Source organism: Prionailurus bengalensis, chromosome B4 (assembly GCF_016509475.1).
Source record: "Prionailurus bengalensis isolate Pbe53 chromosome B4, Fcat_Pben_1.1_paternal_pri, whole genome shotgun sequence".
In the NCBI taxonomy this organism is placed as follows: Eukaryota; Metazoa; Chordata; class Mammalia; order Carnivora; family Felidae; genus Prionailurus; species Prionailurus bengalensis.
This window is the reverse complement of record NC_057358.1, coordinates 39,775,647-39,794,774: the sequence shown is the minus strand read 5'-3', so window position 1 is coordinate 39,794,774 and position 19,128 is coordinate 39,775,647.

Here is a 19,128-nt window from a genome sequence, read left to right as displayed (position 1 = left end):
TGGAGTGGCTGGTAAATAACAAACCCCATACTGCTGTGATATTGGGTTCCTAAAATAAGTCAGGAAGTGGCCAACTTGCTCCCTGGCCATAAATGTGCCTATCACCTTCAGAGGAAGGGTAGACACAGTGAAAGGATAGGGCACCTCTGCTTGCTGGTAGCTCAAGCTCCTGACCAATGATATGGGGCCATTGCCCCAGACGCCACTCACTAACTGTTTTATCCTAGGCACATTTCTTAACCTCTCTGAGCTTCAGTGTTCTCCTCTTTAAAATGAAACCAAGGGGCACCTGGGTGGCTCAGTCGGTTAAGCGTCCGACTTCGGCTCAGGTCATGATCTCGCAGTTCATGAGTTCAAGCCCCACTTTGGGCTCTGTGCTGACAGCTCAGAGCCTGGAGCCTGCTTCAGATTCTGTGTCTCCAACTCTCTATGCCCTTCCCCTAGTCATGCTCTGTTTCTATCTCTCTCTCACAAATAAGTGAAAACATTAAAAAAAATAAAAACAATAAAATTAAACCAAAATTTCTCTTCTCTCCAAATTAAATTCCAAATGGAATACTTGATACATAAAGTAGAAATTAAAAACTGTAATTCCCTTCTCTTTACCTTGCGTAGCCACAACTCCAGGGATAAAATTTTGCCCTAGAAATCTGCAACCCTGGGTTTTCTGTTCTTTCTCTTCCTTTCACCTCCTTGCCCTTGCAATCTGGCAGGTACAACAGCCTGGGTGTTCAGATTCAGTCTGGGGTGTCAGGCTATAATACATTGGGTACAAATCCCATCTCCCCCACTTCAGGCAAGTTGCTTAACTAATTTGGACTACCAATCTCTCATCCATAATAAAAAGGGAGTCACACGACAGCATCTTTGTCAACTCTATCAAAGGGATGCTCTGTTATGAATTGGCAGATTGTACCCTACACGGGGCAGCTGGGGTGAGTGGGGCTGAAGCCAAACCCGTACTCCACACAACACACAACACACCCTGCTGTGGCTGCTCACATCCAGAGCAAGGGGTGTCTTTTTCTAATCTGTTCAAAGGTCCTCTATGGGCCAACAGGGGCTTTGAGCTGCTATGAGGATTAAATGAGATAGAGCAAGAATGCCATTTGCCCTTGTTCGTAATAGGAGGAAGCTTTCAAAATATGCCCCAAATCCAATTACTTTGTCTCACCATTTTATTGCTCTAGAAGTCTCTCCATCGATATCCCCCCACCAGGAGTGTGCTGGAGCCCATACTGGTTCCCAAGAGCCTACTGCTCAGTTTTCAGGAATGTTTCCAGCCTGTTGTCAAACTGGTGCTCTTTTGAAAGTGGCCACAGCGGGAATACTTACACCACAGGAATTAGCATACATTACAAACCAGAGCCTTTTCTTCCCACAGAGACTCTCCATTTGCTTCCACCATTCTGCACATTGTTCTCCACCCCCAGCAAGAGTCATTTAAAAATGTGAAGCCACGTGTATCATTTGCTTGCTTCAAAAACTACGATAGCTTCCCATTGCACCAACTATAAAATCCGAGCGGCAACCTCAGTCCTTCTGATCCTATGTAATCTGGAAGGTGCCTGCGCCTACCTGGGAGACTTCCGCTCCTCCCCCTCACTTAGCTTCTGCCACAAGGGCCTCCTCACAGTTTCCGGACAACTCTCTGTGCCTTCCGGGTTTGCACTTGTTCCTTCAGCCTGGAACATTCTTCCCCTGATAATCTTGTAGAGTTTACTTTCTCACTTCTTCCCAGTCTGCACTTAAATGTTACCTTCCTGGAGAGGCCCTCCCGACCACAGCCCAGCTATTCTTCTTCATAGAACTTATTACCATCTGACCCAACATGTATTTGTTTCTTTGTAACAGCTTTTATTCACAGATAACTCACATGCCATACAATTCCCCCATTTAAAGTGTACAATTCAATGGGTTATAGACTCTGCAGAGCTGTGCAAGTCATCACCACAATCAAATTTAGAATATTTTCCTCACCTCCAAAGAAAACCCTTTAGCTATCACCTCCAAAGCCTTCCCCAAAGCCCCACCCCCCTCATTTCCACACCAACTCACAGCATCCACTAACCCACTTTGTTTCTTCCATATTTGCCTATTGTAAACATTTCCCATGAATGGAATTGTATAATACATAGTCTTTTATGACTGGTTTCCCTCCCTTAGCATAATATATTCAAGGTTCATCTATGTTGTAGCATGTGTTAGGACTCCAGTACTTTCTGTGGCCAAATAAGTTTCCATCACAAGAGTGTAGTGCACTCTGTTTATCCATTCACCGGCTGATGGAAAATTGGGTTGTTTCTAGCTTTGGGCTATTAGGAATAATGTGCTGTGAACATTCATATGCAAATTTTTTGTGGACATGTTCTCATTTCTTTCAGGTACATGCAGCAGTGGAATCGCTGGGTCATAGGGTAACTCTGTGTTTATCTTTGTGAGGAACTGCCAGACTGTTTTCCAAAATGGCTGCTCCGTTTTACATTCCCACCAGCAGGGTGCGAGTGTTTTGATCGCTTTATACCCTCACCAACAATCAACAATTTCTTTTTTTTTTTTTAAGTTTTCTACTTATTTATTTTGAGAGAGAGAGTGCATGTGCATGAACAGGGGATGCGGCAGAGAGAGGGGGAGAGAGAGAGAATCCCAAGCAGGCTCCACACTGGCAGCGCAGAGCCCCAGGCAGGGCTCAAACTCACAAATGGTGAGATCGTGAGCGGAGCCAAAACCAGCAGTCAGATTCTTAACCAACTGAGCCACCCAGATGCCCCAACAATTGGTAATTTCTAAGGTTTTTGTCTGCTTGCTTACTTGTTTTTAATTATAGCCATCCCAGTGAATGTGAAGTGGTATCTTATTGTGGTTTTAATTTGCATTCCCTGGTGGGCTAAGAATGCTGAGCATCTTCCCATGTGCTTATTGTCCACTTGTGCAGCATATTTTGAGAAATGTCTGTTCAGATCCTTTGCCCATTTTTTTTAAAATTTTTTTTCAATGTTTTTTATTTATTTTTGGGACAGAGAGAGACAGAGCATGAACGGGGGAGGGGCAGAGAGAGAAGGAGACACAGAATCGGAAACAGGCTCCAGGCTCCGAGCCATCCGCCCAGAGCCTGACGCTGGGCTCAAACTCACGGACCTCGAGATCGTGACCTGGCTGAAGTCGGAAGCTTAACCGACTGCGCCACCCAGGCGCCCCGATCCTTTGCCCATTTTTAAAGAATTCTTTATATATTCTAGATACAAGTCACTAATCAGATATATGATTTGCAATATTTTCTCCCATCTTGTGAGTTTTTTTAAAAAGTGAATAGATGTTATTTTTTTTAGAGCAGGGTTACAAAAAGACTGTAAGTTGTCTTTGCACTTTGGTGGGGGGGAGCATAACTTGAAACACAAAAGTTTCTAATTTGAAATTCAAATTAATCTGGTTTGCTGTTGCTGCTTGCACTCTTGGTGTTATAACTAAGACCCCATTGCCAGGTCCAAGGTCCCAAAGATTATGACTATGTTTTCTCCTAAGAGTTGATAGCTTTGGCTCTTGCACTTTAGTCTTTGATCCATTTTGAGTTAATGTTTACATATGATGTGAGGCTAGGGTCCAACTGTGGCTCTCCAGTTGCCCCATTTTATATATTTGTGCTGAAAATGTATTGGGGTGCTAAGTCGGTTAAGCGTTCAGCTTTTAATCTCAGCTCAGGTCATATCTCACAGATTATAAATTCGAGCCCCACGTCAAGCTCTGCACTGATGGTGAGGAGCCTGCTTGGGATTCTGTCTCTCCTTCTCTCTGCCCCTCCCCTGCTAGTGTGCTCTCTCTCTCTTTCTCAGAATAAATAAATAAACATTAAACAAATTTTAATGTATCTATTTCCCTGCTTAGGCCATCAGCTCCATGAGGACAAGGATTCTTTTTTGTTTTGTTCACTGGTGTATGTATCCCCAGCACCCAAAACCTTGCCTGGCACATCATGGGCACTCAAGATTTGTCAAATAAATGAATAATGAGTAACTGAATAAATCTTATTTATTATCATTATTTTACATTCTCCACCCCTATGACCTTCAGCCCATGTGGCTCAAAACAGTCTCTCACAGAAATCCTACCATTACACTTGTACCTGGGATTTGGTCCTTCCTGGTTATAACCCTGATCCTCCAGCCAATCCAAGAGTGATCTTGACCCCTCCATCTACTGTCTGTCAGCTTCTTAGCAACTTCTCTTCCACTCTCTGCCCCCTCCCCACCTCCTCTTCTCTCTCCCTAACCATTCTCACTTCCAGGGATCACCATCCTGCTCAGTGCACCAGTCACTCCCCTTAGTGACCCCTAGTGTTTGCCTGGATTTTTGCCTTTCACAAAGTGCTCTTGAGGTTGCCAGAGACCCCTTTGAGGCAGATCAAGCACTTAGTAGTATCCCTATTTTTAAATGAGAACCTGAGCCCTGAACAGCTTACTTGGGCTGCCTGCAGGGTTCACAGCTTGTTAATGGTGGCATTGTGACTGGAACTCACATCTTCTGTCTCCAAATAGGTGCAAATCCCATGGGAACAGTACTCAGAATTTTGTTTGCAGAAGGACAACTCTTATCACCCTGTCTGGAATGCCTTCCCAAATTTCCAGTCAGTTCCTGGGTCAAACTAAGCACTTTTTACAGTATCAGTTAACTTTTGATAAATGAATTATGTGTGCTATGCTATTTTACATACATTATTCTTTTAATCTTCACCCTTCCCAGAAGCTTAAAGAAGCTGATGAACTTCCCCAAGTTCAACTAGCTAACAAATGTAGAATTGGAATTCAAACCCAGGTTTTCAACAACCACACCCTGCAACCCCCTTTCATAAGAAATCCACCACAAGGGAAAGCAAAACCAGTTAAAGGGAAGGGAAGTCATAGAGTACGTCTCCACCGTGATGGTAAGACAGCTATGCATTGGTTCCTTATTCCTCTTTTTTCTGAAACAGAGATCCTGAGGGCTATAGAATTAGAATCCTGAGTCCTGGTTCTCTACACTTCCTGCTGTGCTCTTTCCCCAACTCCTCCTCTTCCAGCTTCCTTCTAGCTCTTGAGCGGAGCCCTCCCCTGCCCTCATCTTGTCCTCCCATATACCCTAAGACCAGACCTCTCTTCCTTTTCATGATTCTCTGAAGCAGAAGAAGCCTGTAGCCCTCCCTCCCCCAAGCAGAGCAAGAATAGCTCATGGCTGGATAAAAGGTCTGAGTTCTGAGCCACAATCATTTCCCTTTAACTTGTCATGTCTTTTCTTTCAAATGACCCCTATTCATCACTCTCTGCAGCCTGCCCCTTGGCCTTGACACATATAGCTCAGCATCTTTATTCTAATGACCCATTCTTGGACATCTTCAGACAGGGGCTTGCTTTCCAAGCCGCCATTAGAGCCCCCTCCCAGCCAGTCCCCCAGTTTTCAGATCACAGAGTTCATTACTGAGCCTACTGCAGCTCTCAACAACTGGACGCTTAATGGAGATGTATCTGTCTCCCGGGATGGCTCTAAAAGCAGTGTACATCAGTAAATAGTTTCTTCTTCTGTTTTTTCCAAGGTAGGGCTTGAACTGGTGAAAGGGAGAAGGAATAATCTTCTTATTATGTCTTAAAAAAAATACTTGTTCTAATAAAAATCATTAGCCCTGAAATATACAGGAAGGGAGGTGGAATTTCTTCTAATCCTAATTAAGTTCCCATCATCAGATGGGGATAGTGGGGGGAATGGATTGGAAAAGCATAAAGGCCCTAACATGTGGAGTCAACAAAGTCTTACTTCACTACAAAACATTTACATCAGCATTCCCTCTACTCTCTGTTCAACTGATTTGCATATTTAGTTGCACAAGGGTTTGAATTAGTCTGGACCTTTCTCTCAGGCCAAATTCCATTTAATTCTCCTTTAGATGACCTATATTGCCTTATTTATTCCTCTAAATTATCTTGCCTGATTTAATCCCCTCTCCCCACCCATCATTCCTGATTCAGCCCCCATTATAATCCTCTATGAGGGGAATTAGTGTGTGTCACTTGGGGATGGTGGGCGGGGGACAGTTAATTGGAAAAGAAACAGCAAAGGCAGATGAGGATGGATAGGGACACTGCTTCTATCAGAGCCAGGAAGCAGCTCTGTGTCAGACAAAGAGCTCTTTCCTAAGGGTGCCAGGGCTAATGGACTATTTTCTGTTTAAGTATTTTTTTTTACTGATTCTAATGGACTATTTCTTACTGAATATTGTTTCCTGATACACTCTAAAAGAAACCACAAAGGAGAACTTCTCTCACAACCCACAATTTATATTTCCTTCCTGAAGCATCTGTTCTCCCAGGCACCCTTTGCAGGGCACAAAAACTCACATTCCATATTTACCATGTACATGGCACTGCTCTCCGCACCAGCACTTACTTATCTGACTTAATTCTAGAAACAACTGTATTGTTATAGTATATATAGTTAGAAAGGCTGACTAGGTATTTGGTAAACCAAACCATTGGATTTCCCCCACTAGGACACAGCTGGACTAAATTTCCCAGCTTCCCCTGAAGTTAATTGGGTGCAGCCATGTGACTGGGTTCTGCCCAATGGAATGTGGGCAAAACAGATGTGGTCACTTCCTGGCCTGGACCATAAAACTGCACAAACCTTAACATGCTCTCTCCTTTTGCTTTTTGGCCAAAAGGGGAGATCTCTGAGGACTGCAGGGTGGAGGGGGTGAGGAAGCCATAAGATGGAGGGATCCTAAGCCCCTGAGTCACAAGTTGGAGAAGAGCTGTGCAGAAGAGCCTCATGAACAGGAACAGCCATGTTGGACTGTGGTATGAGTAAGACATAAGCTTGTATTGTGTTAAATTACTAAACTTGTGGTTACAGCAGCTAACCAGCCAGACTAATACCTCCCCTATTCTCTACATTATGGAATTGAGATGCAATGAATCTATGTGACTTCCCCAAAGCCAAATGCCTATTAAGTGGCAGAGCTGAGCTAGTGAGATTTTCTGACTAAAACCAGTGCTTTTGCCACTATACCACAGCTGCTGCATAATTGCTTCTGCTACTACCTTCAAACAAACAACAAATCTGCTGAGACGAGCATTTTCTACAAATGCATTCACCATTCATTGATGCTGTCCTAATTAGGACCTTCATGCAGATGGCTCTGGGGGAAAGCCTGAACACCTGGAGGTACTCAGGGCCGGGTCCTGGACTAATATGGGAAGAGATGCCGCAAAGTCACCTTTGAAAACGTCAAAGCAGCCTTAGCCAACAGGAGGCTTCCTTAGGCTGACAACAAGGGTAAAAAATGGCTGCATTAAATTCGTGTTAGAAAAAGGAAGACCATGTGCGGCTCCTGGAAGGAATGAAACCTTAAACTTGGGAGGGTCTTTATGCATAGCCGGAACATCAGCCCATCATCATTCCTCTGTTTTAAATTCTTCAGTCTCTTCCCAGTGGCTAAAGCATGAAGTACATACAGCTCCTTACCTGCATGTGAGGCCCACCCTGATCTGCCAGTGCTTATCTATTCAGCCTCAACTCTCTTCCTTAAGGGCAGTGCAGGAAGAATATGGGGAAAGCACCTTCTGTTTCAATAACTCAAACTATCTTAGCTCCCAGAGAATACCATATTGCCCAGGTCTTTGCAAATGCTCTTTCCTCCATATGGACCACCATCTCCAATCCCAGCTTCCTTAAAGCTCAGGTCAGGTATCATCTCTTTCTCCAGTCTGGGATTAATGCCCCTCCTCTGTACCCCCACAGTCCCCTTCGCACACCTACGTTATAATGCTTGTCAGATTGCACTGCAGTTATTCATTCTTGCCCCCGACCTCTGATTATGTATTTTACACCTTTGATTTCCCAGCATCTAGCAAAACACATGGAACATTGTAAGAGCTCAACAAATTGGTAGGTAAGTAAGTGCATGGGTAGATGATTGGTCCTGAAGTCCTAAAATAATAATAATAATAATAATAATAACTAATAATTAGTCACCTGGCACCATAGTAAACCAAGTAATGGTCCCCCAAAGGTATCCTCATCCTAATCCCTGTAACCTGTGACTATGCTACATTACATGGCAAAATGGCATTGGGGTTGCTAATCAACAAACCTTAAGATAGATGGATGATCCTGGATTAGCCAGAGGGGCCCACTATAATCACAAGGGTCCTTAAAAGACAAAAAAGGGAATAACAATCAGTGTCAAAATGATGCAATGTGAGCAAAGTTTAACCAGCCACTGCTGGAGGGAAGAGGGCTACAAGTCAAGGAATGCAGGGCAGCCCCTAGAAGCTGGAAAAGATAAAAAACAGAAACAAAATAAACCACATGAACAAATAAACAAGAACAAATTTGCTCTAGAACTTCCAGAAAGAATCACAGACTTGCTGACACCTTGGTTTTAACCCAGTGACACCCACTGAGTCACACTTTTGATCTCCAGAACTGTAAGATAATATATTTATGTCATCTCAAGCCACCATTTATGGTAATTTGTTCCATTGGAGAATTGGAGAAAACAAATACAGATACTTTTTTTTAACGTTTTATTTTTATTTTTGAGAAAGAGAGAGCATGCACAGGGAAGGGGCAGAGAGAGAGGGAGACAGAGGATCTCAAACAGGCTCCTCTCTGTCCATACAGAGCCAGATGTGGGGCTCGAACTCACGAACCATGGATCATGATGGGAGCCAAAGTCAGATGCCCAACCAACTGAGCCACACAGGTGCCCCTGAATGCAGGTACTTTTTAAATGGCATACAAAAAATCTCCAAAAGGAAAAACCATTATGTATTCATGCACATTAATTGAACATCTTCTCGGGGCGCCTGCGTGGCGCAGTCGGTTAGACGTCCGACTTCAGCCAGGTCACGATCTCGCGGTCCGTGAGTTCGAGCCCCGCGTCAGGCTCTGGGCTGATGGCTCAGAGCCTGGAGCCTGTTTCCGATTCTGTGTCTCCCTCTCTCTCTGCCCCTCCCCCGTTCATGCTCTGTCTCTCTCTGTCCCAAAAATAAATAAACGTTGAGCATCTTCTCTGTGCAAGGTATGAAGTCCTGGAAGTCTATAGAGCTGAACCAGAATAAATCCTGACCTTGGGATCTATTCTTCCAGGAAATTTGACGGTGGAGAGGGGTAGAACACATCAATCTGCCACTAAAAGACCAGAGGGCATTGAAAGAGGTGGGGAGCTATAAGTAAGAAGGAATTTGAACTTGTAGCTGAGCAGATCTCCCCTTGCCAAACAAGCATAAGAGACTATAGTCAAGGAGGCCATTTGCCATGCTCCAGGAAGGCAGCCATGCAGTGTGGGCTCCAGATCAGGCTCTAGGAACCCAGAGCTCCTTACATACGGAGAAGAGCTGTCCTTAGTGACAAATCCATGTAAGAAAAGGAGATGAAAATTACAGAATACCATGACCAGAAGTCATTCTTGTCCAGTTTGAAAGACGAGATAATCAAAGCTCAGGGAGAAAATACTGCCCATTCTGAGGCCTTCTCTGACCCTTGCCAAGCAGGTTTATTCCTCCCTTCACAGCTGTATTTCCTGAGCCCTTGCGTCAGGTCTCTGTGGTAATCATCATTATGGATGTTACGGTTAGAGTGCATGTAGCTGCCTAGTCCTGTTGCACTATTTCCTAAAGGCAGGGGCTAAAACTTACCCAATTTTTTTCCACTTCCCTTAACAGTGACTAAAACATGGCCATTGAAAAATAAGTGTTTGTTGAATGAATTAATGTAAGATCCTGGCAGGGGGAGTCAGATAACAGAGACTTTCCAAGCCAAGGTGCCAGAGAGAAGAGAGAGATGAATGGCAAGTTTTCTGTGATAAATATGTCTTACTCTTATAGTCCAAAAGGAAGTTGTGTTTTAACAAAAATGATTCAAATCCATGTTTTCTGTGTATTTCAAAGCCTGTAATTTTCTCTTCTTGTACTCCCTGGGAAACCCAAGTCAGAGCCCTCACTCACTCACTTAACAGTGGTGTGACTGCAGATGGTAAATTAACCTCTGGGACCCTTAGTTTCCTCACATAGGAAGTATGGATAATAACACCTATTTTGTCAGATTGTTTGGAGGATGACAGCTAGTATGTGCACAGCTCTGTTGCCCAGTGCATAGTAGATGTTCAATAAGTGGTGACTGTAATGAGCATCCTCCCAGAAGCACCAACCCCTATGCCCCGGAACAGTTCCCTATGGGCTCCCTCCCACTATACCTGGGAGAACAGTGTTCCATCTTCCCTCTTCCTTCTTAGAGCAGCAGCCCCCTGCATTGGGCTGGTAAGCCAAGGGAATGCTCACACAAAACCTGCTCCACACAAAACCTGCACCTGAAGGAGACTCAGCAACACCATTGTTCTAGAGTTCTCTCATAAAACCTGTGCTAGAAACTTCTGACATTCAGCTGATGACTTCTCTAAATCCATGAAAATGCTGTATTTCTGTGTTCCTCAAAAAAAATCAAAGTAGAACTACCCTATAATCCAGCAATAGCACTACAAGAAATTTATCCAAAGGACACAGGAGTGCTGTTTTGAAGGGGCACATGTACCACAATGTTTACAGCAGTGCTTTCAACAATAGCCAAAGTATGGAAAGAGCCCAAATCCCCATCAACTGATAAATGGATAAAGAAGATGTGGTTTATATATACAATGGAATACTACTTGGCAATGAGAAAGAATAAAATCCTGCCACTTGCATCAATGTGGGTAGAACTGGAGGGTATTATGTTAAGTGAAATCAGTCAGTCAGAGAAGGACAGATATCATTATGTTTTCACTCATATGTGGTACTTGAGAAACTTAACAGAAGACCATGAGGGAAGAGAAGGGGAAAAAAATAGTTTCAAACAGAGAGGGAGGCAAATCAAAAGAGACTCTTAAATACAGACAACAAACTGAGGGTTGATGGGGGAGGCGGGGGGAGAGGGGAAAATGGGTGATGGACATTGAAAAGGGCACTTGTTGGGATAAGCACTGGGTGTTGTATGTAAGCAATGAACCACGGGAATCTACCCCCCCCCCCCACAAAACCAAGAGCACACGGTATACACTGTATGTTAGCCAACTTGGCAATAAATTATATTTAAAAAATCAAGCTACACTGTATATCAGGAATGGTCCTAATTTTATAAAATGATGTATAAACATGATTAGATATATCGATTCAAAGAAAACAGATGAGGAGGAAATAAAGAGAAATTTGTGATTGTTACCTCAGAGTGGTAAGATTATGCATACTAGTTATTTATTATTTAGGTCTTTATGTGCTTTGGGAAATTTACAATGAAAAATAAAACGTAAATATTATTCATCTGTTTCTCTAGGTATTCCTTAGAGAGAAGACGGCAGGAGGACATTTTTGTTGGCCACTGTGTCCCTTGTAGGCCAAGCTCTCTCCCAGGGCTTGCCCTCATCTCCTCCTTGTCCTTTCATTTCATCGAGGCACGTTCATTGTTGGCTTTGCTTCTAGGTCTCTATTCACCTGTAGTCTTGCCCTTGGGATAGTCCCGGGCTTCTCCACCATGAAGACTCTCCTTCACTCACCTCTGCAAATCCCAAACTTGTCAGGAAGGCTCCTAAGTGTGAGGCATTAACTGAGAACCTTCTCCACACACCCTGCCCACACCTCTTAGCCCATCCCTGATTCCTGTGCCCCTGCTTCCCTTTCTACATCATTCAAGTTGATTCGACCAAATGTCAGATCAGTGGAAATGAAAATTGGGACTGAAGGACAGGAAAAATGGATGAAAACCATAAAATTTAAAAGAGGCACAGCCTGTGGCATACCTGTGGTATGTCTAGGTCATGCATCCAGCAGCTACAAGATCTCTAAAGGCAACAAAGAAAGGGATTTAAATGGATCTTTCTCTCTCTTTTCTCTCTTTTCTGATCCCTGCAGTAGGAGACAAGAGAGTATGTATCTGAAAGAGAAGAAACAAGGTGTCCCTTCTATGAGGGCACTCACTCTCCAAAGAAAAACACTGTATTACAAGGTGCCCTCTGGATTGGAGAGAGGAAACACCCAGTCTCAAGGTAAGCCGAACCCTGTCCCCAGAGCCGTCCCTGCAGGAAGCTTATTTACCTTGGCTTTTCTATTTTCTGACTCATGGTTGTACTTAAACTCTCTTCTCTCTGGCTATGTGTCTTTTAATACACTTTTTTTTTCTATCCCAAATGTGGCTTTAGAACTGACCTGTACCCTCAGTCTGGAGGCTCATTTATAATTACAAACATCAGGAGTGTGATGACAAAATCAAAGATATTACTTATTTAAAAACATTGTAAGAGAACGCCTGATTCACTGTAAAGTTTTCTTTTTTAAAAACTTAGGATATTTGTCTCTCTTCTTGTTGCTATTTCAGGGAAAATAACTGCCAAATGGAGTTTTTCCATATTTGACTTGAAAGGGGGCGGGGAGTGGGGGTAGAAGTTGATCCTCGCTACAAGATCGGTGCCAACAGTTGGCCTGGAATAAGTGTTCACAGCCAGATTTTCAAATTCCAGTAACCAGGGACCTATAATGAAAAGACTCCTACAAATCTCTCTCTCTCTCTCTCTCTCTCTCTCTCTCTCTCTCTCTCTCTCTCTCAGGCTTTTATCCAAGAAGAGCAGGAACCTTTGATCTTGTCTGGAGCCCAAAGGATCTAAGGATGGAGTGAAGACAGACAAGAGTCTGGCAACATCTCGACTGGGTGCGCTTATTCAAAGCATGTCTGGGATGAAGTCTCTCCAGTACTGGATTTGCCAGACCACTCCAGCCTAGGGCCAGGGCAAGCAGGATTTCAGAACGGTTGCCTGTTTATTCTACCATGTTGTGTTCAGGGAGTGACCAGCCAACTGGTCTATTTGCCCAAAGAGATTCAACCCAACCACAGCCACCCTCCTCCAGGCGCTTTGGCTGCTCCCTTAAGAACCTCCCTTCCTTGCCTGCTGGGTGGAACTGGTCCTGACTGCTTTTATTTTTCCAAACTCCTCTGTGCATAAACAGGATGTTTGGAAAAGCTCAAGATGGCCAGGGGTCTGATGAGTTGGCCCTTGATTCTCACTTGGAGGGCAGTGTTGGGCAACATCAGTGGAATTGCTTCTGCCTGGATGTTGCCCAGAATAGCTAAATCCTCTCCTCCCCCCAACCTTCTCACTCCCTCTCTTTTTCTCTCCCTTAGAGAACTTGGCTACAGGGAGTTCACACTGGTAGGAATGAGGTAGAAGAGTTGCCTTCACTTTCTAAGGGTGTTTCCTATGAGGGTATTAAGAAATATCCCTGCTCCCAAAGGGTACAAGGAAGAAAAGTGAAGCCAGTAGGTGGGAAACTTACTCCCTTCACAGAGCTCTTCTCAAGACCCTAAGGGCTAGGGCAGGACCCTAAAGAAAAATCCGCCATAGAAAACAGCCTACCCATGATTAAAGGTCCAGTGGACAAAGTGTTTATGAGTAAAGACCCCTTACTAACCCCTCCTGACTGAACAAAAGATACACAAAATCAAGTTAACCCACTGGAACTAAGTTAATCCTAGGTGCAAACGTCTTAACATCTGAGCATGGGTAGAGGCAAGGAAAACTGCAGGCAGAGAGAGAAAGCCAAAGCCTTCTGGCAGGGAGGGGAATAAGAACAGCGGCAAATGCAGATAGAGGCCTTTTCTCAGGGCGCTCTCACAGCCTCCCTGCCTGACCAATTCCCAGGCTTAGCTATCAGTGTTTTTACACTGAGCCACTATTTGCCATTGCCAGAGTTCCCTGAGAGCTACCCAGGACCATGCAGCCTCCTGCCCAAGCTACTGGGGACAAACATAGTCCTCTGTCAACCCCTGCTCCTTTCACCACCCTGCAGGATCTGCTGCCCTGATGACCCCATCCTAAGACATGCAGATACCACTGTTGGTACCCACACAAGCACACCTCCAGCCACAACATTCCCACAGCATCCTTCATCACCCAAACTGGCTTTGCAGTCACCACCCTTGTTGCCATTGAACCAATGCTTTTCTGCCCCCTTAATCTATGTCCCCTGTTCCCTGAGTCTTGTTGGGCAATTCAGGAGTCAAGAGTTCCAGCTGTAGCTGAGATTTTGCAGCCAACCACACAGCACGTGTGCACACAGACATGAGAAGAAAAGACTCCTGGGAAAGTTGATTTTGTGGAAGACACTTAAAAACACTTGGCAAATTTTCAACAACATGGATGGACCTGGAAGACATTATTCTAAGGGAAATAAGCCAGACACAAAAAGACAAATGTGATCTTATATGTGGAACCTAAAAATAGACTCATGGAAGCAGAGAGTAGAATGGTCAGGGAGGGGGAAATGGGGAGATGGTGGTCAATGGATATAAAGTTTTAGTTATGCAAGATGAATAAGTTCTGGGGCAATACAGCATGGTGCCTATAGCTAACAATACTATGTTATATACTTAAAAATCTTCCAACATGGTATACTTACCACAAATAGCAGTAGTAGCTATATTAATAATAATAACAATAATAAAAGAGGCAAGAGGAAACTTTGGGAAGTAATGAATATGTCTATGCCTTGATAGCAATGATGGTTTCATGGGGGTATATTTATCCCCAAACTCATTGAGTTGCACATATTAAATATGTATAGCGTTTTACATTTCAATTATACCTCAATTAAGTGGTTAAAAAAATTGGCAAAAAAAAATAGAAGAAGTACAAAATTGTTATTTAAAAAACCTGAAAGAAACCCCTTTGGTTGATCGTTTAATGGAGAACACAGAGCAGTAAATTAAGGGAGACCACCAAGTAGGTTTCAGCAAAGTTAGGGTAGTATTCTCAACAATTTCTCAACAGACATTACTTTGGGGATTTAGGGAAAAAATCTAACTCTCAGGAATTTTCAAAAATTCTCCAAAGTGTAAGTTATTCTGTATTTCTAAAATTAATTATATTTGTTACTTGCTATTATGGATATCTAAAAGTTGTTTAATAAATAAGAGATATTAAGCTTAGTAATAGTTACCAAAACTATAGGCTATAGCAGATATTCAAACCCTAGAAAATCTTTCCATTGGACACAAGATTTTTAAAAAACTTTGTGGGGCACCTAGGTGGCTGAGTCAGTTGAGCCTCCAACTTTGGTTCAGGTCACAGTCTTGCAGTTTGTGAGTTTGAGCCCTACATCAGGCTCGCTGCTGTCAGCCTGTCAGTGAAGAGCCAACTTTGGATCTTCTGTCCCCTCTCTCTGCCCCTCCTCCACTTGCACTCTTCTAAAAATAAATAAATCTTAAAAAAAAAACTTTGCTATAAATTGCATTTTCCCTTCAATTTGCTATGAAGAAACTAAGAGTTATACATTTGCTTAACATTTATCCTGTTCCTTAATTTTTTCATCATGAAATCCTATCTGTGGTAATGTTTTGGTTCTTGATATGGATTTGGTCACTGTGAAAATTTTATCAAGCTGTACGCTTATGACTTATACACTTCTAAAAGCTTACTTTAACAAAATTTCAGCTGATTTAATTCTATACTAAATTATCAGTGTCTTGTCTGCCTAATGCCTAAAGGAAGACTAATTATTCCCAGAATCATACCCACGTAACTACATAAGACTAAAAGGAAAAGGTGACTCTCTCAAGGAAGGGACCAGTTTGCACATCCTTCAAAGGTGAGCCCATAATACAACATACACACATCATATCCTACCTCCTCTCCCACCATGGTGCCCACTCCCTCCAACTACCAGGACCTTGCCAAAATTTCCATTCCTAGACTTATCTTCCCAATTCACCAATTAGGGGAAAGGATTTGTCCACCAGACAGCAGTAAGGACCCTTGGTTTTAAGTTTTTGCCTACAATCCCTTCTTTGTGTCCCAGTAGGCGATGCCCCTCTGTTTCAATCCTCAATTCCTCCATAACTTTTAGGGAAAATAAAAGGAAATAAGCATCAAGTCTAGTAAGTGTTACAGGCTACTTAAAGACTCAAATGGACTTGGACTTTTCTACCATTCTCTGTGCACTCTGTAGAGCTGGGATTAGTAGAGGCACATTCTCTCCTACCCTCAGCCTCTGGAATCTCTTTGGTATGGGAGAGATTGGGCAATCCAAGTAAAACTGCTGTGGGTGGATGATGGAGGAAATTTTTAAGACTACCTGTCTACTTGCTGCATCTTTCAGGATAGTTCAGGAAAGGGGAACAGCAGTGGCAACGCACCTTCAGAGAATTGGTGCCACCTGAACTGTTATGCTGCCAGCCTCATGATGACCCAGCCTCTCCTGTGGAGCAGCCCCCAGACTGCCTGGGGAGTCTCTGAGCAGATGGGCTGGGGGAGGATGTGTGGGGCAGATGGCAATAGTAGTTGTCAGGAATGAAGACTAAACAGTGTTGGCAGAAGTCAACGATAGACTTCCACCCGCCTAGTTCTGTCCCCACATAGCAGCCAGATGATGGTGCTTATTTCAAGGAGTTTCCAAGAATGGCATTTGATCTATATCATGAATTTCCAAGAGGACCTGGGGGAGAAGCTGCAGCCTGGACATCCCGACACATGCATGGACCTCATCTCCCCACATCCTGTGTGTTGCAGGCTGAAGTCATAATAAACACACACATATTTTCCACTTCTCATTCTCCCCACTAATGCCGCTTTGAGCAGCATTAGGAGTAGAAGCCATTCTAGTGGCAAGAACTGGTATTCTGAATCCAGGCTGAGGATCCCCGGACGTTAGTTTGACCCCCAGTTTCACACAGTATACTGTATTGTCCACACTTGTGTGGTGCAGGTCTGGAGCACAGGCACATAGATGCCTGAAGTGTCTTTCTTCATCTCCAGACATCACTTGGTGGCTCTGTTAATGACAGCTCTTCCCTGGATGGAAGAAGAGACAGAGTCAAGGTGTTGAAATGCCTTCATCTCATCTGTTCCTACTCTTCCTGCTGTGCTCAGCGACATGCTTGAAGCATCCCTCAGTCCTCTGCAAGTCCTCCAGAAGAGAAATGAAGCAAAGGGTAGCGTTAGACCACCCAGTGCTCTCTACTAGCACCAAGGCAGACTAACCACAGATATAGGAGGAAGCAAGGCTACCCTGGGTCCCTGTTATCATCCACCTCTTCTGAGGTTGAAGCATCAGGGCAGTGTGACTGGCAAGATATGACACATCTTGGAGAGCCAGAGCCCTTCTCTACTTGACTTTCCTTTTCACATCTTCACTCCTGAGCCCATGAAACCCATTAGGATTCTCCCTCCCTCCTCATTGAGGCTCCATGGCCAGACAAGCAGAAAGTACATTCAGGAATCTTAGCTTGTTTTCTCCACCACTGTGGAGGCAGTTCCTACCCAATCTGACCTTGGGGTTTCACCAAGGTTTACTACTGGGAATGTTACAGGATTAAAAGCCAACGAGTCTGGATTAAATCCCTATTCCACCACATACAGCAGAGGGTCTCAGGCAAATTACGTAGCCTAAGTCTCAATTTCTTCATCTATAAAATGGGTTTATTTTAATATTAGAGTTAAAACTAATATTAATTGAATAAAATTAATTGGTTAATATTTATTGAGCATCCTGTACCTGACATGAAAGATGTGCAGTAAATGTTGGTACATCTCTGACTCTTCCCATTCCAATGGGGGAAGCGGAGGAAGAGTTATCCTTCTCTTTGTCCCTGTGTGCCACCCCCAGCCCCCTGAGCTCTTTCCCCCTTATGTCTATGGCTCAACAACTGACATTGTGCCATCTGTCCTGATCTTGTCCTCTTCTCCCAGCCCTCCCACTCTCCACACCCCTCTCCACCTCTTTGCAGGAATCACTCACAGAATCTATTTCAGTGCCTTGGTGAAGTTGTTTTTCCTTTATCCACCCTGCCCTCTGCTGTCATCCCCAGTTAACAGCCTCCATCTGAATGTCTAGTGAGATCTCGACCCTGGTCTCACTGTCTCACTTTGGAACCTACCACCAAGCAGGGTTGCAGCAATATGTCCAAACCCTGCTCCTTCTCATCTTTTCCCATCACAAACTGGCCCCAATAACCCTGCTCCCCTAAACTTGCCTGTCTTGGTCACACATACCCAGGTGCACCTCCCCAGTGTGTGCAGTCATTCAGGCTCCCCTGATTCTTGAACTCCTCCTGTCACCTCCACTGCTCCTTTCCATTGGGCCCCGCTTACAGCCCACAGGATAAGGCTGAGGAGAGGTCTGCCAAACAAGCAGGCCTGGCCCACAGATGAGCCTACAGTGGTCTGGCTTAAAACTTGGCTTACTCCTAGGGTTACTCTTCCAGACCTCCTCAGCACTCTATCCCTGGTCCCCAACCCTTGATGTTCACTTTCACTAAATGCCTTTTTTTTCCCACTTTGTGAAGAACTGCACTTCCAGTCAGTCTAGCCCCCCACCCCCGCCCCAATGTCAAGAGTGTCCCTCAGGACACTGCTCCTGGGTGGTCTTAAAGGAGCTGTCATGCCTCTGTCTCTACAGCCAACAGCTCCTATCCTGTGAGTCCAGCTATCCTGGATGCCACAGAAACACTCTTCTTGTTTAACATTGTTCTTTGATTTCTCCCTCTGGACAGATTCCTTTCCTACTGACTTTAAACATACCCAAATGTTCCAGTATTAGAGGGGGGAAAAGAACCCTTAACTCTGCCATCCTTTTTAACCAAAATTCAGTGTTTTTCTCACTTTCAGAATCAAACTTCCCAAGAAATGAGGCAATAACAAACAGTGGATGAGATTCTGTGTTTGAATCTGGACATTTAATCTGCTGTGTGACCTTGGTAATATTATTTGACTTCTTTGTGGTTTAGTTACTTCATAAGTAAAGTACAGCTAATGATAATAGTCCTCTTGTAAGATTTATATCAGTTAGACAGTGCCTGGTACATCATATGTACTCCAGAAATCTTGGGTATTATAATTTATTGTGATTTTTTAGATAAGTCACTGATTTTTTTTCCCATTTTCTCTCCACTTCCATGTGACATGTCCTTTGGAAGTATTCTTTGCATCCTCTTCAGACTCTTCTCTGGTTTCCTTTACATTGTGTTCATCTGGATCTTATATATTTTTGGTTTGGTTTTTATTGGGGAGGTGTTGCCTGCCAGTTTTGAAACAATTTTTGTTTTTATTTTCCACTTTCACAGAAGGAATATGTGCTCTTTCTT